This window comes from Achroia grisella, unplaced genomic scaffold (genome assembly GCF_030625045.1).
Source record: "Achroia grisella isolate CSIRO2021 unplaced genomic scaffold, CSIRO_AGI_Agris_v1 utg918, whole genome shotgun sequence".
NCBI classification, from domain to species: domain Eukaryota; kingdom Metazoa; phylum Arthropoda; class Insecta; order Lepidoptera; family Pyralidae; genus Achroia; species Achroia grisella.
In genome coordinates, this window is record NW_026713067.1 from 3,572,072 (window position 1) to 3,593,478 (window position 21,407).

Here is a 21,407-nt window from a genome sequence, read left to right on the forward strand (position 1 = left end):
CATTTCATTATATATTTTATTTTCTTTTAATATATATTTCAAAAATATATTAAAAGTACTACACCAAAACTAAACCAAAACTACCTTAGTTTTGGTTTAGTACTAATAATTATTACAAATATTGTAAATAACGCCATCTAGTATTTATAGACCGAACTAAGTTGTGTATCACAAGATAACCGTTACCCCCGCTTCTACCCTACTACACTGACTACGGTCTATAAAAATGGAGGTCGGTAGTTGAATAATCCTATTTCGTTGGGTGAACTGCGGCATTCAGTCTACGAGCACAAAGCGTGCCGGTTGTGTTTTGGATACTAAAGTGAATTGTATTAGAAATGGGTTTATCCCGGTCATAGTTGGGCCTGGGGGGTGAGTGTTAATGCATTCTAAAAGGGCCTTTTAAACCTACACCCGTGTCACAAGTCACGGGCTCTACTTAGGATTTCCCTTGCGGTAGCCGGCTTCAAAGCCTAAGTTGTGATCTTTAATTAGTGCTTCTTACATTATATAGCAGCGTCAAGCCATTAATTTAATTCGCGACAAATCTCTCGCTAAGTAAAAACTCATATTGTGCGTAAGAGTTTTTTTTTCTATTAAAAAGGGGGTAAAATTTATGATAACCATAAAAGTTACGACATTATCTCGCCACCCACTCTTATGTGTACACATAAAAACAGATTACTGTTTGTAAATAAAACTCCTGTACATGTTTATCAGACTTTGTATAAAGTCGTTGTACATATGTTTATTTGTATATTCTACAGTCTGTACTTTGTTAGCTGCGTTCAGTTTTTTTTTTACTATAAAGATAAAATATGTAAGTAGCTAAGCTGTTAAACAAAATTAAACAGATATTAGGTGTGCCCGCGGTTTGATCCGCCTGAAATTTATAACTTATATGTTATTCAGATGTATAACGGCCTAGATGAGAGGCTAATTGCGGAAAATTGACTCCAACTTACATTTACCTTTTATTCAAGCTATATTACTATAAAGTTTCATCAAAATCCATTCAGTAGTTTTTGCGTGAAAGAGTAACAAACATCCATCCATAATAATAAACTTTCGCGTTTATAATATAATATTATATAAAATTCTCGTGTCACAGTTTTCGTTCCCATACTCCTTCGAAACGGCTTGACCGATTCTCATGAAATTTTGTGAGCGTATTGAGTAGGTCTGAGAATAGGCCAACATCTATTTTTCATCCCCCTAAATGTTAGGGGTAGTCCATCCCTAATTTTTTTTTTTAATTTTTAAGACAACCTTTTTAATTTCTATTTTTTTATGATACAACATACAAAAATACATATAATCCTAAATTTTCACCCTTCTATCATGAACCCCTATTTTTTTATAGCGTTATTAATTTATATGGCAAAACAACGTTTGCCGGGACAGCTAGTAATATTATATTAATAAGATTTATATCAGTGGTCTAGTAACCATAACACAAGCTCTGCTTAGCTTGGGACTAGATGGCGCTGCGTTAATTGTTCAAGGTTATTTATTTATTTATATAGAAGATGGTTATCGTTTAACATCCGGAGATCGTCAGCTTGTTGGCTTCTATTTCCCTCAATAATCCCCTCCATCATATACTTTCGTATTCAGGAAGCTGCTTTATTAGTAACTTGGCTCTGGGCTACCCAAATGAACAGCTGGGGGAAGGGGATTGTTAGTATAGGAACTAATAACCCCCATTGCTAGCAATATACCCTGTTAGGTCGACTTCCACGAGGTTCCTCCTGGAAACCATCGTGATAAATTCGTAGTGAATTTGTCACGATGGGCCAACTGACCTGACCTTATGCTCATCTTAACATCCACTGGGGCCCGCCAGCGTAAACCGTTAGCGCAGGCGGGTGCACCATTCTATTATCATCCATGAAAGAGGAAATAGTTTATAAGAGGAACTTAGACTCTATTTCATTTTGGTAGCTAGAGGATAATAAGGATAAGATCATAAAGTTGGGTATCACGGTACTAAGGTACGTTTTAGGTAGATTTCAGCATCCGACGCCGCTGCAATTTAGATACAATCAACTGGCTTGGTGTAAGTTTGAATATTCCTAACACCAACACCACAGATTGGCCAGTAAAACAGCGTAATGCAAGCCTACAATTTGGATACTAACTTTTTTTAAATAAAAAATAACATCCTATTCCACGTGTATAGTTTCCTACAATTTGGATAATGCCTTTTTTTAGATAACAAAATAACATAAAGTGTAATAATTGGTCCCAACAGCACAGAGTGACCAGTAAAACATCGTAATGCAATCCTACAATTTGGTTACTGCCTTTTTTTAGATAACAAAATAACATCCTATGTCCTTCCACGTGTAATCATTGGTCTCAACACCACAGAATGGCTGCTAAAACAGCGTAGTGCAATCCTACAATTTGGATACTGCCTTTTTTTGTATAATAAAATTACATCCTATGTCCTTCCACGTGTAATAATTGGTCCCAACATCACAGAGTGACTACTAAAATAGCGTAGTGCAATCCTACAATTTGGATACTGCCTTTTTTTGGATAACAAAATAACATCCTATGTACTTCCCTCTACTGTACTTCCATCTATAATGGTTAGTCCTTCCATATAAATAAATAAATAACCCCTGGACAATTAACACAACGCCATCTAGTTCCATGGTAAGCAGAGCTTGTGTTATGGGTACTAGACAACACTATATATAAATACTTTTTTTTGAAAATACATACATAATATACATAGAAAACACCCAGACCGATCAACAGACAAACAATCATAGTCATGAATACGAAAATTCTAAAAAGAATTATTTTGGAGTATGTGTATTTATATTCATATCCATGTATTAAAAAACGGTTATTTAAATATTACAAACGGGCACTCCATTGTTATTTATATGTATATATACAGATTTCGTAGCCACATGTAAATTAAGTCAGAATTTCTACCGCTAAGAGTTTAGGCATCTGAATTTCACAAATTGCAGACCACTATCGAGAGTTAGCCAGGAATTCTAGTAGCCATTTCTAATATTATTATCTAAGTTTTTTTATGTAATGGATATGGATAACATTCTTACCTTAATGATTTTCATTTCATAACATACGAAATCTAAATGTATATAACTCAAAGGGGACTGACATAGTGATCTATGAACGCACAGCCCAAACCACTAGACGGATCGGGCTGAAATTTGGCAGGTAGATGTTATGACATAGGCATCCGCTAAGAAAGGATTTTGATTAATTTTACCCCCAAGGGGATAAAATAGGGGATGAATTTTGTATGAAATTTTGTCAATTTTAAACCGATCGGGCTGAGACTTTGCATGCATAAAGCTACTATTACGTAGGCATCCTCTAAGAAAGTATTTTGATAAATTCCACCCCCAAGGGGATAAATTAACGCGAGCGAAGCCACGTGCAAAAGCTAGTTGTTTATAAAATCGATTATTCTTTGATTTTTTGATGTGTAATATTTATTTTTTCATAATGAATTATTTTATTTCGAATATTAATATATATTACATTAGCAGACAAGTTATGAGTGAATTACTATATGTATATAGAAGGCCTCGGTGGTCGGTTTAGCACACCGATCTACTTCCGATGGTAGCGGGTTCATTCCTGGCATGAGTACATTTGTATGAATGATTATGCTTGGCAGCTTAAGTAAACCCGCCTTTGGTACTTAGTTGCTTTTCAATTTTTTTTTCATTTTTCGACCCATTGGCTCTGTGGCGAGATATTTCATCTCTGTGCATTTTCCACCGCATATATCACGGGGAGTGTTCTGAGGAATTGTTCGAATTAATACTAGCTGCTGAGTTTCACCACCGTACCACCCGCCAGATACTAAAATAGCATCCTGATCATCTGGATGAATGGCGGTCCTCCACAGTGTGTCTTTCTAGATTTTTTCTGCCACGTACAACCACATTGTGGAATCACCTTCTAGCAATGGTATTTTAGAACAGATACGATATTGAAATACGAAACCTTCAAGAAATGCTTATTCGTTCTTAAAAGAGCAGCAACGCACTTGCAATTCCCCTGATGTTGCGGGTGTTTACGGAAGGCGGTTATCACTTATTATCAGGTAATCCATAAGGTCGATTGTCCCCTGCGCTATAAAGAAATGTCCTTTCAATGAAATAAATGTGATTTTTAAAACCCTTACACAAATTGCTTTACACATGTTTTGTGGAAGAACCACGTCATAAAAAATATAACTAATAAGGTTAAAAACGTCAAAGCCCACGTGACATCCAGTTGGCGGTTACGACATTATGAATGTCAGGCATGGTACGTGCTAGTTTCTGGATCATGCTGACATATCCCCGGGAGTATTTGCCCACTCGCATATACCGTTATTGTATATTTGTTAAGGTTGTACGTCCATGATATACTTTCTACCCACTTTAAAAAGAGGTAGCTCAAATAAGTAGCTGTCCCCGCGACTTCGTCTGCGTGGAATAGACAAGAAATGACTAATTTTTATTAAAACTTATATACCTTATTCAATTTTACCCCCTTAAGGGTAAATTTTTACAAACTTTGTATGTCATATTCATTTATCAACAGCCTAAAAAATAAGTTCGAGCTTCTACGTTATAACATTTTTATTGCATTAAAAAGTAGCCTACGTCCTTTCTTAGGACATAAAATTTGTACCATACGAGGACTCGAATCCATGACCATCGGACGTAAAGCGGTGTGCTAAACCGCTAGACGACAGAGGCTGTAATATATATATGAACCGTCCTCTTGAATCACTCTATCTATTGCTAAAAGCTGCATTAAATCGTTGCGTCGTTTAAAAGATCTAAGCGTAGAGACAGCGGATGCAACTTTATTTTGTAACGCGGTGGCTTTCACCTCACTACTGTATCGTTGTTTATGATGTGATGTCTGTACATAATACATCATGTTTATCTAAATATATATAACTCAAGGGTGACTGCCTGACATAGTGATCAACGCACAGCCCAAACTACTGGACGGATCGGGCTGAAATTTGGCATGCAGGTAGACGTTATGATGTAGGCATCCGCTAAGAAAGGATTTTGATTAATTCTTCTCCCAAGGGGATATTATAGTGGATGAAAGTTTATATGAAACTTTGTCAATTTTAAACCGATCGGGCTGAGACTTTGCATGCATAAAGCTACTATGACGTAGGCATCCCCTAAGAAAGGATTTATCCTACTTTATCCGATATATACACTGATGAAGTTTGAATAAATTTTCTTAGATTTTCGACTGATTGAATTGAAATTAAAGATTGGAGCTACTATGATGAAGACGTTCGCTTAAATAGGATTTTGATAAATTCGACCCCCATGGGGATAAAATAATGGGTGATGCAGGATGTAAATGTATTAGTTTGAACCTATTGGAACGAATAAATTAAGACGAACAAAATAATTTTTAGTTCTTTAGGCTACTTTTATTTTAGAAAAATCAAGTTAAATTCCACGCGGACGAAATCGCGAGAACAGCTAGTTTTAGTATATAGGTGATATAATTGTACTATTTATTGTACAGCAGTAAGTTTATTTGGTAGTGTGCTACATGGCTTATTAGTAACGCGTACATTCGACGCGGAGTCAGGACGTAGACTGACTTTGCACTTCACTTAAATCTATGTTATCTGGAGAGCAGGGGCAAATCGTGAATTTGTGGGGCCCTGGGCTAAATCTACTTAGGGGCCTACCTAATTATGTTACTCAACTAAAAAAACACACCGACAATAAGCAAGGGACCAGAAATTCCCCGTTCCTTTCGATAGACGCGTACTCGCATAGGTTGATTGATCTCAGGGTTGCCAACCTTATGGTAGGTTTTTTAACATTCTAGATATTCTTTTATATTCTAAATATCGTTTCAGTGGGGACTGGGGGCCCTTTGTATCCTCGGGGCCCTTGGCTGCAGCCCAAAAAGCCCTTAGGAGAGGTGAACTAATGGAAGTGCCGAGCGTTGGCAGAAATATTACAAGTGTAGGCACAATTTTATACCATGTATAGAAGTGAAAATTAGCATGGTCATACTACCTTAACCCTTACTAGTTAATCTAACAGAATATCATTCCTAATTTGACAGACAATGAACATACGGTCCGTTAGTTTGTTAAGGTAAGTTCATACCAATAAATAGAACTGCTAAGCAATATACCTAATTGGTATTGTTTGTCTGCACAAAATAAATATTTTTTAGTAATGTTATAAATACGAAAGTTTGTAAGTACGGATGTTTGTTACTCTTCCACGCAACAACTACTGAACGGATTTACATTAAAAGCTATAGTAATATAGCTTATGCTATATTTTACACTAGCTGTACACGCGACTTCGTCCGCGTGGAATTTATTTCATTTTTCTAAAATAAAAGTTGTCTAAGTTATTCCTTATTACATCAGCTACCTGTCAAAAGAAGTCCTATAAGATCGGTCCAACTATTTCAGAGATTAGCTGAAACAAACAGACAGACAGACAAAAATTCCAAAAATATGTTATTTCGGTGTATGTACCGTATTTACATTCATATGTATGTTGTAAAAAATGGTTATTTGAATATTATAAACAGTCACTCCAATTTTATTTATATGTAGTCTATACTATGTCTAGTGGTCGCACAAAGGTCAAAATTCGATCATAATTTTAAATTATAAATTTTGACCACTTGTAATTTAAAAATATTGTTCAAAGCTTACTAAAACTAAGTTCTCCTTTTACTAAAACTAAAATATCTCCTAAAGTGTTCTATTAAATACAATTATGTAAAGGACAATATTAAAAATTAATTAATACTTATAATAAATATCGTGTTATTAAAACAGCTTCTCAACTAATGTATTATTTTAGGAGAAATTCGATTACAATGAAATAAGGTTATAGTGATTTAACCTTAAAAGATAGACATATGCTGTCGCAGACTTTTTTTTAGAACATTTAAAGGAGAACAATTCCGTCATACATATCCTTTGCGTAACATTAACCGTTTACACAGCGCACTCAGCGGAAACTCTCAAAACGAATATTTTTTACCACATTTTTCATTGCTGCTCTACTCCAATTGGTCGTAGTGTGATGTTATATAGCCTATAGCACTCGGAGATAACATACCTATCTAATAGTAAAAGCTTTTTTTTTAAATCGGATCTGCAGAATCGGTGTTTACATCGAACAAAGAAATATAGAATTGTACCTCTTTACATTAGTATAGAGAAGTACATCAGACTGATACTAGATGGCGCTGGGATCGAGTTAGACGGCGCTATGTTTTGTAACTGCGTTGGATGTATATACGATGCTGAACGCGGTACTCTTCGTGCCTCAATCTATTGAGTAAGGAAATTATTGGGCCTTGGTAACTCTCGGCAATGTCCTAATAGGGCGAAAGTATTTTTGTAGGGTACAGGTCGTCCCCTTGAATTGCTCGCCTACTTTGCGAGCGGTTTGGGTGAAGCGATCTGCCCTTCTTACTTAACTTTACTTCTTACTTAACAATTTTCATGTAATAACATAAGAAATTCATTAATAATGAATAGTCAATTTTATAAACAATTTATTTATTTCTACACACATCAAAATCAATCATTACACAAAAAAATTAATGAATCATTAATCATTAATTTTTTTATGTGTGTATTCTTTCATAATTAATTATTTTATTTCGTATATTCATCCATATTACGCTAATAAACAAGTTATAAATAAATTACTATATATTATTATGTTTACTATTAACATTATAATGCATCTCCTTTATCTTAAATAAATAAATATAAATTTTTTTATCACAGTCGATGTGACTTAACGGGTTTCACATTTACTGCCTTTATACATCACTTGGTTTAGAAAAAAAAAACAAGAAATAGAAATAGCAATAATCTTTATTCAAATAATCTCATTACAAGCACTTTTGAATAGTCATATTTTGATTCTACCACTCATTCGGAATGCAGATTCATCACAAGAAGAATGAGCAAGAAACTTGTGTGTTGTTCTTTTGAATAGATGTTTTTTATATAAATAATTTCAGTATAACAAATAAGAGGCATGCGATAATCAACATAGAAATCGCTACGCACTCATTATTAGTGTAATCAGATAATATTGTCAGCGCTATGAGTTCAATGATGATCACAAGGTCAATGATGACAAAATAAACAGTATCCTTTGTCAATACAATCAAAAATTTTAAATTATTGTTGATTTCCTCAATCACTCTACTGCTGCAAAACCAGTGCATCTAGACATGATTACAGATGTATAGACTAAGAGACAATATAAATAAATTAATAATAAATAACCCTGGACAATTAACACAATGCCATCTAGTCCCAAGGTAAGCACAGCTCGTGTCATGGGTACTAGACAACTGTTTCAAATACATAGATACTTTTTTTTTCTAAATACATACATAATATACACAGGAAACACCCAGACCACACCGGTACAATCATACTCATGAATACAAATGTTTGCACCGTGCAAGGAACCGAACCCGCGACCATCGCAAGTAAAGCGGTGTGCTACCGCTAGACCACCGAGGCCGTCGTTGTTTGCCAATCCAGTTATAAAAAAGGTCCATATTAAACGTCGAATTCTGTGCTTATGTTTGCTTTTCAATTTGTTTATTACTCAAACAATCCATAGTGTACATTATACCCGACTCCACCCCAGTGCGTCATCCCTCTATGTTCTAGTAATTTGGGGAAATCGGGGTTAGTTCACCCTCCCGGCACTTCCGTGGGGCTCCGTATATCGTATTTGGAGGCGTTTAAATTTCCTGTTTGTCGGAAATCATTTTAGTATGTTGATACGCGGAAAGTTTATTGATCCCTGCTTGTGACATTACTCGGTTGATGTGGTTTCTTTTTAAATATTGACATAGTGAATCGGGTCTTAATATCATTTAATAATAGCTATGCCCACGGTTTTCACACGGTATGTGTTATTCTGATGTATAAGTTATATGCGTTTAGTAGTTTCTGCGTGAAAGAGTAACAAATATCCGTAATCATAAACTTTCTTGATTATAATATTATTGAGATAAGATTATTGTCTGTGTGTTTCTATATATGTCTTTACAAAAAAAAATAACTAAGTATTTATATCAGTTGTCTAGAACCCATAACTAAAGCTCTACTTATCTTGGGACTAGTTACAAATAGGTAGATTGAACATAATATTTTTATACGATACACATTATTATATACATAGCAAAATGTATTATACAAATTGTTTCATAAAAATACTTTTTTCTTTGTATATTCATACAATATATGTCACCTAGTTATTATAAGTATTTAACAATATTTTTATTCAATACACATTATTATACACATAGCAAAATGTATTATACAAATTGTTTCATAAAAAATAAAAATGTTATTTCAATATATGTTAGTTATATGTATTTAACAATATTTTTAATATATATACACATAGCAAAATATATTATACAAATTGTTTCATAAAAATACGTTTTTCTTTGTATATTCATACAATATATGTCACCTAGTTATTATAAGTACAGGAATTAATCTCTTGTTTGTGGACTTTTCCAATTACGTACACATTTCATATTCCGCTCGCGTCTGTCCGGGAGCTCATTGCGAGGTGGACATTATGCGGATTGTCCACTAGACTTCATATAACATATTCACACACGCGGGCGCACTATGACGAAAGCAGAGCCAGGGGAGTGACTGCTTTCATGAATATCATAGCATTAATACTGGATTTAGACAAAGTTTTCCTAAGTATCGTTTAGAAAACTCTGAGTCCTTTATGGGTATAATAATAATAATAATAAAAATAAATCCCAGCAAACAGGCTGAGAAAGCGAAACACACAAATAGTAATAATAATCTCAGGACAATTCACACAGCGCCATCTAGACCCAAGTTAAGCTAACTAAAGCTTGTGTTATGGGTACTAGATAACTGATATATACATAGATTTTTTTTTGTAAATACACATATTATACATAGACCAAACACCCAGACAGATAAAAACAATCATACTCATGAATACAAATGTTTGAGCCGTGCGAGGAATCGAACCCGCGACTATCAGTCGTAAAGCGGTGTGCTAGGCCGCTGGACCATCGAGGTCGTCGAATAATATAAGAATGAAAGAAAGAAAGAAAATTAGTTTGTTACATATAACAATAACAAAAGTAATTTTTATATTTTATCTATTGTTTTTAAAGTAAGAAGTTATGATGACTAATGTTTAGAATTTATTATGCTTGGATTATAGAATTCATATTTGTACGCTGGGAACAGCAGAATATGATAAAACTTATTTTAGTATCACTTCTCACTATTTATTATTACTACACCTCGACCAGACTCAAGTCAATCACTCCACTCCATCCTAAGGTTGCCTGGAAAAGAAGTAAACCCTTGGAAGTGCATGGCAGCTACTCTCATGCCGTGGTAGCCATCACCAGGCACACAGGCGACTGCGTATATTATACGAGAAATCGAGAAGACGCAGTTGCTCGTTTTATACACGAGGCTGAAGGCGCGACTCACTCGGACATTCGTCAAAATCTGTTATGTAGTTTTAAAGATTTAAGCATACATAGGGACAGACAGCGACAGTTACTTTATACTTCTATGTTTAGTCTATTTTTTCCAAAATAATAAATTCTTGTCTCATTATTTTGTAAACCCTGCTAAACAACAGTTACCGATGCATTTCCCAAAATATATTAACCTTCATCTTGCGTCACACAGCAGTTAAAATTAACCAAACAGATGTAACTGCAGTTAAATCATTAGGGAGAGTTAATTAGACGGTGACGGATAACTTACAGTTTCTTTAACTGACACCACTGTTTAACTGTTATAGATGGTTAACGAAAAAAAAATGTATTTCACAACTACACCCGCTTCGTTGTGATGTTTCTGTTTTAATTTGATGGCGACGACGCCCCGAGGCCTAGCGGTTTAGCAATCCGCTTTACTTTCGATGGTCGCGGGTTCTATTCCTAATGCCAACATTTGTATTCATGAGTGTGATTGTTTATATCGATCTGAGTTTTCTCTATATATATTATGTATGTATTTGAAAAAAAAAGTTTCTATGTATTTGTATATGTTGTCTAGTACCCATAACACAAGCTCTGCTCAACTTGGGACTAGATGGCGCTGTGTGAATTGTCCACGGATATATCTGTATGGTACCTGGCTTTCAGCTTAGCATACTCTATATGAATAACACTGTACATTATTACTGTATGTTTATCGATTAATATATCTAATATGAAAGCCATGCATCACGACGTCGTGTCATCAGCCGCTCTGATTTACCGTGTGAATAAAAATGATTTAATATTTAATTATGTTGCAGATGATTTATGAACGCGTAGCTTATTATTAAGACTCCCTTAGGGGAATACTACACACGGTCCCTACAGTTGGATAACATCTTTACACATCAAAATTAAAAATTTTATACAGGTTGACTTTGCACAAAATCGTCTTCATCATCATCATCATCATCATCGCAGCCCGGAAGACAAAATAGTCTTAATGAAGAAGAAAAGAAGATAAATAATAATAATAATAATAATAATTTATTCAATAATAATAATTTATTTATTTGCTTGAATGACATGGTAGTTTCGGATCTTATTAACTAATATAAAGCATGATAGAAGTAAATAAACTACCTTATCTTCTTTTCTTCTTCTATCTTACTCACAAAAGCAGTTTTGAAGGCTGTTTTCGATTAGAGAGTGAGATGTGGCAGTAAAATCAGGATCTGGTTGTTTCTTTGCCATTCCAGTAATATAAAAAATATAAACCTCTAATTTATGATATTATGGTAAGTAAAATATATCATTTAATCGTATAGTAGTATAATCATATTTACTGAGCAAAGCGACTCACTAAACGATTACTTGAATGACGAGCGTGCATGGCAATAGTTGTTAATGCACGGGATTTCATTTAATGTTAAACATAGACACTTATATAAATACATATTATATGTATATACATTGTAAATAAACTGCCTTTTAAAAAAAAAGTAATTCAATTGAATTTCTTGCCAGTTCTTTTAAATTGAATCTATATAGCGAACTGTACGGTAGGGAAAAAACTTTTTTACGTTCATAAGCGGCTAAAATGTCCTACATGAATAAATGATTTTTGAATTTATAAACTTAAAAGAACTGACAGATAACTATACTTTTATTCCTGACAAATGAAAATGTACATATATATATATATATATATATATATTATATATATGCCTATTGCTGTGCTATTCTATTGGAGCGTATTTCAAAAAGGTATTGCAAAATGCTATGTTCCAACATAGAGACGTTGCATATTTTTTGTATCAACTTTACCAGATCACAATAAAGATATTTATATACATGTTTATCTTATTCTACTTAAGATAAACTACAACCAACATCAAGAACTTTACTTCTACTATTCATTAATAGATTAAATTATTCATTACCATTATCATTACATAGTATAAAACAAAGTCGCTGTCGCTGTCCGTCCGTCACTATGTATGCTTAAATCTTTAAAAGTACGCAACGGATTTTGAAGCGGTTTTCTAAATAGATACAAGTGATTCAAGAGAAAGGTCTATATATATAATACATGTACACCCGTGCGAAGCCGGGGCGAGTAGCTAGTTATGTAATGTAAACCACTCCACACTAAATTAAGCACTTATTGTATTTATCGAGATTTAAGTACAATTAATTGTGTAATTAATATTTTTATTTCAATCGTTCATCATTCCTTACGTCCGCATGTCACATTCATAATATATCATTAGATCTATTTTATGGTTTTAAAATTTGAAAATAGGTTGTGTATAATTTAATTTTTCTATTGAATTAAGGGTGAAAAGGGACAGATACATTTAAAAGTGTTCGCGTTTTCTATGTGGATTGCCTCGGCTTCACTCACAAACTTTATATTATATACAATTTACACAGCGCCATCTAGCCCCAAGCTAAGCAGAGTTTGTGTTATTGGTATTTGACAACTGATACTAGTACTTATGTACTAGTATCAGTTATTTATTTTTGTATATGTATTACATATATAATGTACATAAAAAAACCCCAGACCAATACAAACATTGATACTCTTGAATAACTCAAATGTTTGTAGCGTGCGAGGAATCAAACCCATGACCATCGGAAGTAAAGTACAACATTAAAAAAAAAAATACGAGAGAGATGAGAGATGAGTTTCTTGTCAGTTGTTGTCAGTTGTCATCTCGAAATCATTTCCAACTGACGGTAGATTTGACATGTCATAAGAGTCTGTAATAGACCTACATGAATAAAGATATTTTGAATTTGAATTTGAAATTTGCTAAACTAAACCATTGAGGCAGTACATTTACACAATATATATATATCACTCGTTAATATACCTTTTATACCTTTACCTCTATCTTTTATAATATTAGTAGATATAGAAAAAAAACTTAGAAAATTTAACATATCTGATTCAATACTGGCTTAAATGGAATATAGCCAGATAAAACTGGTTCTCCGTTTGAGAAATGTGCCGCCCCGGGCTAATGTCTCCGAGTTCCGATTCCGGACGTGGTAGAACTGGTGAAAAATGCTCGAGAGGTTCTTTATCTAATTTGTATAGTTTAACGGCCTCTACAATCTAGCAATTTTAACACAGCGCTTTATCTTCCATGCTCGTAGGATCGATTCTCGCATTGTTTTCGCAAAAATATTAGTATACAAAACGTTATCGGATGTCCCTTTTTATAATTACGAGTCCCGGTGTCCTCAAAATGATATCTTGAGGACACAAAATTGTTTTGTTTTTCGAAACTCCGCGGAAATTTGTGTGATCGAGCGGAACACTTTTTTACGCAACTTTGTGCGTAAAAGAGTAACAAACATCGATGTACACTCACAAACTTTCGCGTTTATAATATTAATAAGATGAAAACCGTCTTAAATAGTATAATAATATTTAATAGGATATCCCAAAAAACTATTATATCTCTCTCAAGTAGACCTTCAGCACCGATCTGCCCCACAATTTACATTAACAATAAATCCAACTTGGTTGTTTTGAGAAAATCACATTTAAAGTTTAAATCATTAAGTGTTACTTTCGCAAAACTATTTCTCTCGACTTACTTCATATACACACTGTGCGGTAGGGATGTAGCTGCGTCATTTTTTTCCATTCCCAGCGCTGTATGAAGAAAAAGGAAATCTAAAAGAAATATGCGTCCAACAAAGAAACCAAGTTACATAATAGTTGCAAATGGAACTAAATACTTAGTATTCTGAACACAAACGCGACTCGCGTGCTTGGTATAAAGTCCTAGAAAATAAGAAAGCTCATGTAAGAAAGAGGAATATATTTCTGTTCATCTCGTATGTATCTTAATAATATTATAAACGCGAAAATTTGTGAGTACGTTTTTGCGTGAAAGAGTAACAAACATCCTTGAACGGATTTTGATGAAACTTTACAGTAGTATATTTGGGCTTATTATATATATATAATGGCCCATGCGTCTGTTATAGACGATTTATTACGTGATGGTCCGTGAACAAGTCTTTTCGTGGCTGTATAACTTATACTTCAGAATAACATATAGGTTATAAATTTCAGGCGTGTGAAATCGCGGGCAAAACTACATACATAATACGTAATAATAGTGTAAGACAATTCACATAGCGCCATCTAGCTCAGCCTAAGCAGAGCTAGTATTATGGGTACCAGACAACTTATATAAATACTGAAATATATTTTTTACAAGTCAGTCTATTAGTCTTATGATATGCCAAATCTACCATCAGTTCATAGTGCTTTCGAGCTAAGAAGAACTGACAAGAAACTCGGCTCTTATTTTTTTTAAATGAGCATGTACATGATTGTAAAAATACAGATTCGTTATTAACTTAAATTAGGGAGAATGTAGTGACAACTAGCATTATGCATTATTGTCAAAAGGATATAAATGAATCAGTGACCGCAACCCGGTCAGACCAGTCCATATAAATAATATAAGTCCATTCACAAGTAACTCTAGTTCACGAGTATGACGGATGACAGACATTGCGAATAGAATAAAAATTCTTTATTGAAAGAAACTTAAGTTTAAGCACTTTTGAAATAGAAATAGAATAAATCTTTATTCAAATAAACTACACAATACAAGCACTTTTGAATAGTCATATTTTTTATTCTACAACTCATTTGGAACGCAGCTTCATCACAAGAAGAATGTACAAGAAATTTGTGTGTTGCTCTTTTTTTTAATAAATTTTTAAATAAATAATTACACAATAACAAGCAAGAGGCATGCGATAATTAACATAGAAATCACTACGCACACATTGCCAGTACAATCAGATAATATTGTCAGCACTATGAATTTTAAGTTTTTTCTACAAAAACATTAGTATCATTTACAAACCTTTAAATTTTATGATACGCATTTTTACAGAGAAAGTGTTTTATACGTCGTTTAAATCTTTTTTCAGGCACATTCAGAACAGAATTATGAATAGACATCCTTTTATGCCGCCACATATACCTGCCGACACATCGACCACAGCAATGTACCTGTCCCGCCTACACAACGCCACCAAAGAACAGGATATTGTCGACTACATACGGACCAAAAGTAAACTGACGTCGAGGGTGACGCAGCTGAAATCAAGTCACAACGCGAGCTTTAAAGCGTTCATATCCCAGGTTCCCACCAACATGCTGACCACCTTCATGAAGGAGGACTACTGGCCTAAGGGGAGGAGCGTGCCGAGACCATAGAGACTATTTGAAATAGAAATAGAAAATAATTTATTCAAATAAACTTACATTGAAGCACTTTTGAATAGTCATTACATTTTTTTAATCTACCGCTCGTTCGGAAAGCTCATCATAAGAAGAACGAGCAAGAAACTTGCGTGTTGCTTTTTTAAATAATTTTATTATTACTTTACATTTTTGAGTTTAAGTGTGTGAATACAAACCACCAATTAGCACTAATTGAATTAAATACTCAAATAGAAAAAATATTGAATATATAACCAACTGGTTAAACAATTAATAAGAGGAAATCAGTCATAGTGATTAGAGCAGACCAGTCCCTTTTTTATATTTTATTGTTTATTTGAATTTATATTTTATTGTTTTTTCTTATGTATGTCTAAGGTATTTCTAATATGGGCCGTGTAGCCTGAACTAAATAAATATTTTTAAATCTACCGTTCACTCGGCAACCAGTCTTATCACTAGAAGAACGAGCAAGACACTTTCGTGTTACTATCTGAGAGAGTACTATAAGACTCTACAATTCTTAAATACTTATTCCTCAAATGTTTCCACGCCCGCATTCCTTCTTAATAGGTCTCTTCCATTGAGAGCGTAGTATTAACGACCATGCATTTTCACCAGTTACGTTATACAAAGCAAATCCTATTATGTTCCGCGGAAACCGGCTTTTTTACACGCCCTGACGATTACGCTCGGCTCTTTGTGAATAGTGCTTTAATTAGAGTGTCCACCCGACTTTATAAAGATGAAACTGTTTTTTAGTTTATATCATTAATTCCCCACTGTGCAATACCCTGACTCATTCAAATGGATCGTAATTATGAAGGACTGAGCTGAGATTCGAATCCCTACTATTTATCTTGTGCTTACAGACTGAAGTCATATTGGTTGAGCAGAAGTTGGAATTCAGCCCCATCATTTTCTACATTTTCTTTCTTACTACTTTTCTAACAGATGGCCGTTGGGGCAATAAAGTCCTCTAGTGGCGACCACGGACCGGAAGACGCAGCGTGGGAAGGCCTCCAGCAAGGTGGACTGACGATCTGGTCAAGATCGCTGGAAGGCATTGGATGTGAGCAGCGCAGGACCTGCTATGTCCAGCAGTGGACGTCTTCCGGGTTGCGATGATGATTTTGTACAAGGATTTGGATTGTCATCTATAAACTTCTCTTTGTACACGCTATTTATCTCTAAAAGCATGTAAATAGTAATAATAACTGAAGACAATTTACAGCATCTGTAAAAAGTAATAATACAAATACTTAGAAGACAATTTACACAGCTGAACCGCTATACCCAATCAAAGTAATAGATACAGTGAAATTACAGGATAAAAGGCATGACATATAAGACCTTCAGAATGCTAATGCATGAGAGGGTGTTGCTGAACCAACACTACTCCTTTTAAACCTTAACAGTCTTAGGCTGTCTATTTTCTCTTTTGTTTTTCATATTTATTTTATTATATGAATTGATAATAATTTCCTATATATTTTATGCCTATATGTTAATATCTATTTCTTGTTTTATTATAGTTTTTTTTTTAATATATTAATATTTATGATAATGTAATAGGGCTGATTACAAGCCTTGTTACATGGCGTATGTCTCTGAGTGCCTGAATATTGCTGCTTGTATGCTGCAAACAATAAAAGGCTATGACACCCACTATATATTCCGTTTTTTGTTATCTGTATTGCATTTTATTTTATCGGTATAATTGTTGTGTATTGTATTTTGTTTGCTAATGTAGTGTGTATATCTGTTTTATTTTTGTTCTTATTATTACAGTGCCTTTTGTGTGTGTGTGCCTTTAACGTGAATAAAATTTTTATCTATCTATCTATCTATCTATCAGATGGGTCCATAGCATTTCATTCCAGGTATATAAAAAAATTAGAAAGTATTACGTCATCTGCGTCCCTGGCTCTGTAACGTCTCACCTGCGAGAAAGCATCTCGGCAGTCTATTTTCGTGCACATTAAATATTTATATGTAAGCCTAATCACAAACGCACGTATTTTAGGTAGAAAATTGTATACATTTAAAATTTTTCACGTTTCTTCTTTAGAAATGTTGGTAAATTGTGGTTTCATTAGAACAAAGAACCTTTTATTATACGGTCCTGCGTTTAAATATATATATATAAATTTAACTATATTCCATCAGTATAAGTAGATTTATTTTAGACTAGGTGTTCCTGCGGTTTCGTCCGCATGAAATTTATAGCCTATGTATTCTGATACGTTAAATAGATTTTGCGTGAAAGACTAACAAACATCGATACATCTATCTATCTATCCATAATATTAATAATATCCAGTGGAAGATGATAAGATGAGCATGAGATCAGGTCAGTTAGCACATCGTACCAAGTTACAGTTTTTTTTTCAAGGATGATAATGGAATGATGTACCCACCTGCGCTAACGGTTTACCCTGGCGGGGCACCAGTAGAGGATAATAAGCACGAGATTAGGTCAGTTTGCCCATCGTGATGACCATAAATTAACCACGAAGGTTTCCACGGGAAACCGTGTGGAGGTTGACCTAACATGGTATATTGTCCCCTTTCCCCCCACCAAGTTACAATTTTTTTTAAAGGATGATAATGGAATGGTGCTCCCGCCTGCGCTAACGGTTTACCCTGGCGGGGCACCAGTGGAGGATGATAGGATGAACATGAAGTCAGATCAGTTAGCCCAACGTGACAAATTCACCGGGAATGTACCACGATGGTTTCTAGGGGGAACCGCGTGGAGATCGATCTGACATGGTACATTGCTAGCAATGGGATCATTAGTCCACATTACTAACAATCCCCTTCCCCCCACCAAGTTACAATTTGTAGAACAAAGTTAAAGTAATCATCACAGGGTGTTGATATTTCAGCTTTTTTAAATGCCTATAGTTTCACAACCACAGGGTTTAGATTTTTTTTAACTTATTAGACTTATTCTATCTTCCACTTGCGGTTTATCGTCCACTTTTGGGACACCCTGTATACAGAGACACTTGCACCGTGTGTTAAAAATAACAAAGGGCACATTGCAAAGTTGTATAAGTAGGTACTACACATATAAAAGACACTGTCGTTACGCGGAGTTTAAATTTTACAACATTGCAATAACTTTAACGGTGCATGCTCCACGTTCCTGCAGCGTCTTCCGTTTTATTGCCGCGCAGACGGACATACGTCCGACGTTTTTATTACATTTTTCATATCGTACAGATTCGTCGCTTCAATTCCGACGTATATTGACGTACAAATAAATTATTTATTGCTAGCCCCGTCCCGACTTCGCTGGCCTGCCGTCCCGTTCTCCTATTCCATGTTCGCATGTGTGTACTTGTATTAAATCAAATGTAAATATCTTATACATTACATCTATTACAGACTCTTATAATACGTCAAATCTACCGTCAGCTCATAGTGCTTTCGAGCTGAGAATAACTGAATATAAATAAAATCAAAATATCTTTATTCATATAGGTCAATTACAGACTTATGATATGTCAAATCTACCGTCAGTTCGGAGTGCCTTTGAGCTAAGAAGTACTGACAGGAAACTCGGCTCTTAGTCTATTCGAATGAGCTTGTATATGTTTACAATAATACAGATTCATTTTTAAATTCAATTTTGGGAGAAAAGAATGACCACCAGTATTATGCATATAAATCTTCGTATATAGAGAGAGAGATCTATAGACTGGCTACTATTCTTCTTCTTCACCGCCGTCAGGAGCTGAGGAAGAATGGTCGCAAATACCCGTGACTCCGGCAATCAGCGATGGAGGGTTGAGTTGGGAACCTTAGGGTTTTAGTGTGGGAGTACCTTAGGGTTTTAGGAGCAGTACCCGTTTGTAACCTTGAGCGGACTGGTATCTACGACTGATTTCCCCATTTAAAAAAAAGGAGATACCAACACAGACAACATTGTGCAAAATTTGTCTGTTTGCTTAGATCTTTTAAAGTACGCAATGTATTTTTATACAGTTTTTAGTTATGTGTATACTACATGTACACCCGAGGCCGGTAGCTATAAATAAGCTTCATTACATAGTATAAAACAAAGTCGCTGTCGCTGTCTGTCCGTCCCTATGTATGTTTAAATCTTTAAAAGTGCGCAAAGGATATTGAAGCGGTTTTTTTTAATAGATAAAAGTGATTTAAGAGGAAGGTTTATATGTATAATATAAAACATGTACACCCGTGCAGAGCCGGGGTGGGTAGTTAGTAATAATGGAATAAATGGAAGAGTAACAACAATATTCTGTCATAATGAGAAGCTAGCCGCAAAGCGAAATTGTTGTAAGAATGAGGAATATAAAGGAATGGGAATCAATCCAAGGGAATCAGTCAACTGTATATTGCGTTGGTACTTCTTGGGCGAATAACAAAATGGCGCCAATAAGTGTGCACTGAATTTGATGGATGATATTGTTTTTTTTTAATAATAGAAATGGCGAACTATCTGACAACCCACTATTGAAAACTAGGAACTATCATCAGCTTTATAAACAAACTGAAAAAACAGTTTGTTGATAAGTAACTTAATACACAGGAAAAGACCAGTACAAAAAATCATACTCATGAATACACATGTTTGTACCACGTGAAGAATCGAACCCGCGACCATTGGAAGTAAACCTGAAAATTAGTTTAGTAAAAAATGTACTAGAAAATCAATATTCAAACTCAAAATTGTCTAAACATATAGGTCACTTTCGGCAGCTTATGTATGTCATTTTTTTTTCACTATTTCTACTGTCTAGTTCTCTTATCTACTGCAGATGAGAAGAACTGACCAGAAACTTTAGTAGTATGTTTCAAATGAACTTTTATTTAGAATGGAATAGAATAATATTTCTTACAATCACACATCACAACACAACAATGACGATACTCACAGCAGCATATAAATTATTATAAAATAGAAATAATAAATACAATACAAATCATTAAGAGAAAAAAAAGCGAACAAGAAAATCAAACAAAAGAAAATTAAAAATATACAAACACATAAACCAAAAACAATAACAAAGCAAAAAAATGCGTATCCACAACTGCGGAGTATCGTCATCGTCATATTTAAGTCAGAGATTCAATATTTAAAAAATATTATTTAGCGATCAAGTATTCGAACACATATAAAATGTTGAAAATACCTGAACTACTAATAATCGGTCCTGCGATGCTCGCATCCAATGCCTAATGATATATGAATAAAATTTGAATAAAGTCTATAAATTTGTAAATGACTATTTGAGATCCGATCTTGTCTGGCATTAGTAGCCAGCCAGCGTTGTGGAGATCTTTAGGGGAGGCCTTTGTTCAGCGGTGGATCTTGGATGGAGTCTTCCGGGCTATAATGCTGATTCATATATTAGTGCTGTATAATACTAGAAAGAAGAATAGAATAGAAAGAATAGAAAATCATTTATTCAAATAAACTTACATTGAAGCACTTTTGAATAGTCATTACATTTTTTAATCTACCGCTCGTTCGGAAAGCTGTCTCATCACAAGAAGAACGAGCAAGAAACTTGCGTGTTGCTCTTTTAAATAATTTTATTATTACTTTACA

At 34.4% G+C, this 21,407-nt stretch overlaps 1 non-coding gene across 1 annotated transcript; it reads left to right on the forward strand.

The window, feature by feature from the left end:
- Positions 1-7,332: 7,332 nt before the first annotated feature.
- LOC131854030 (U12 minor spliceosomal RNA) lies at positions 7,333-7,481 on the forward strand. The gene has a single exon (XR_009358013.1). It is a non-coding gene; the product is annotated as a U12 minor spliceosomal RNA (small nuclear RNA).
- Positions 7,482-21,407: the final 13,926 nt, after the last annotated feature.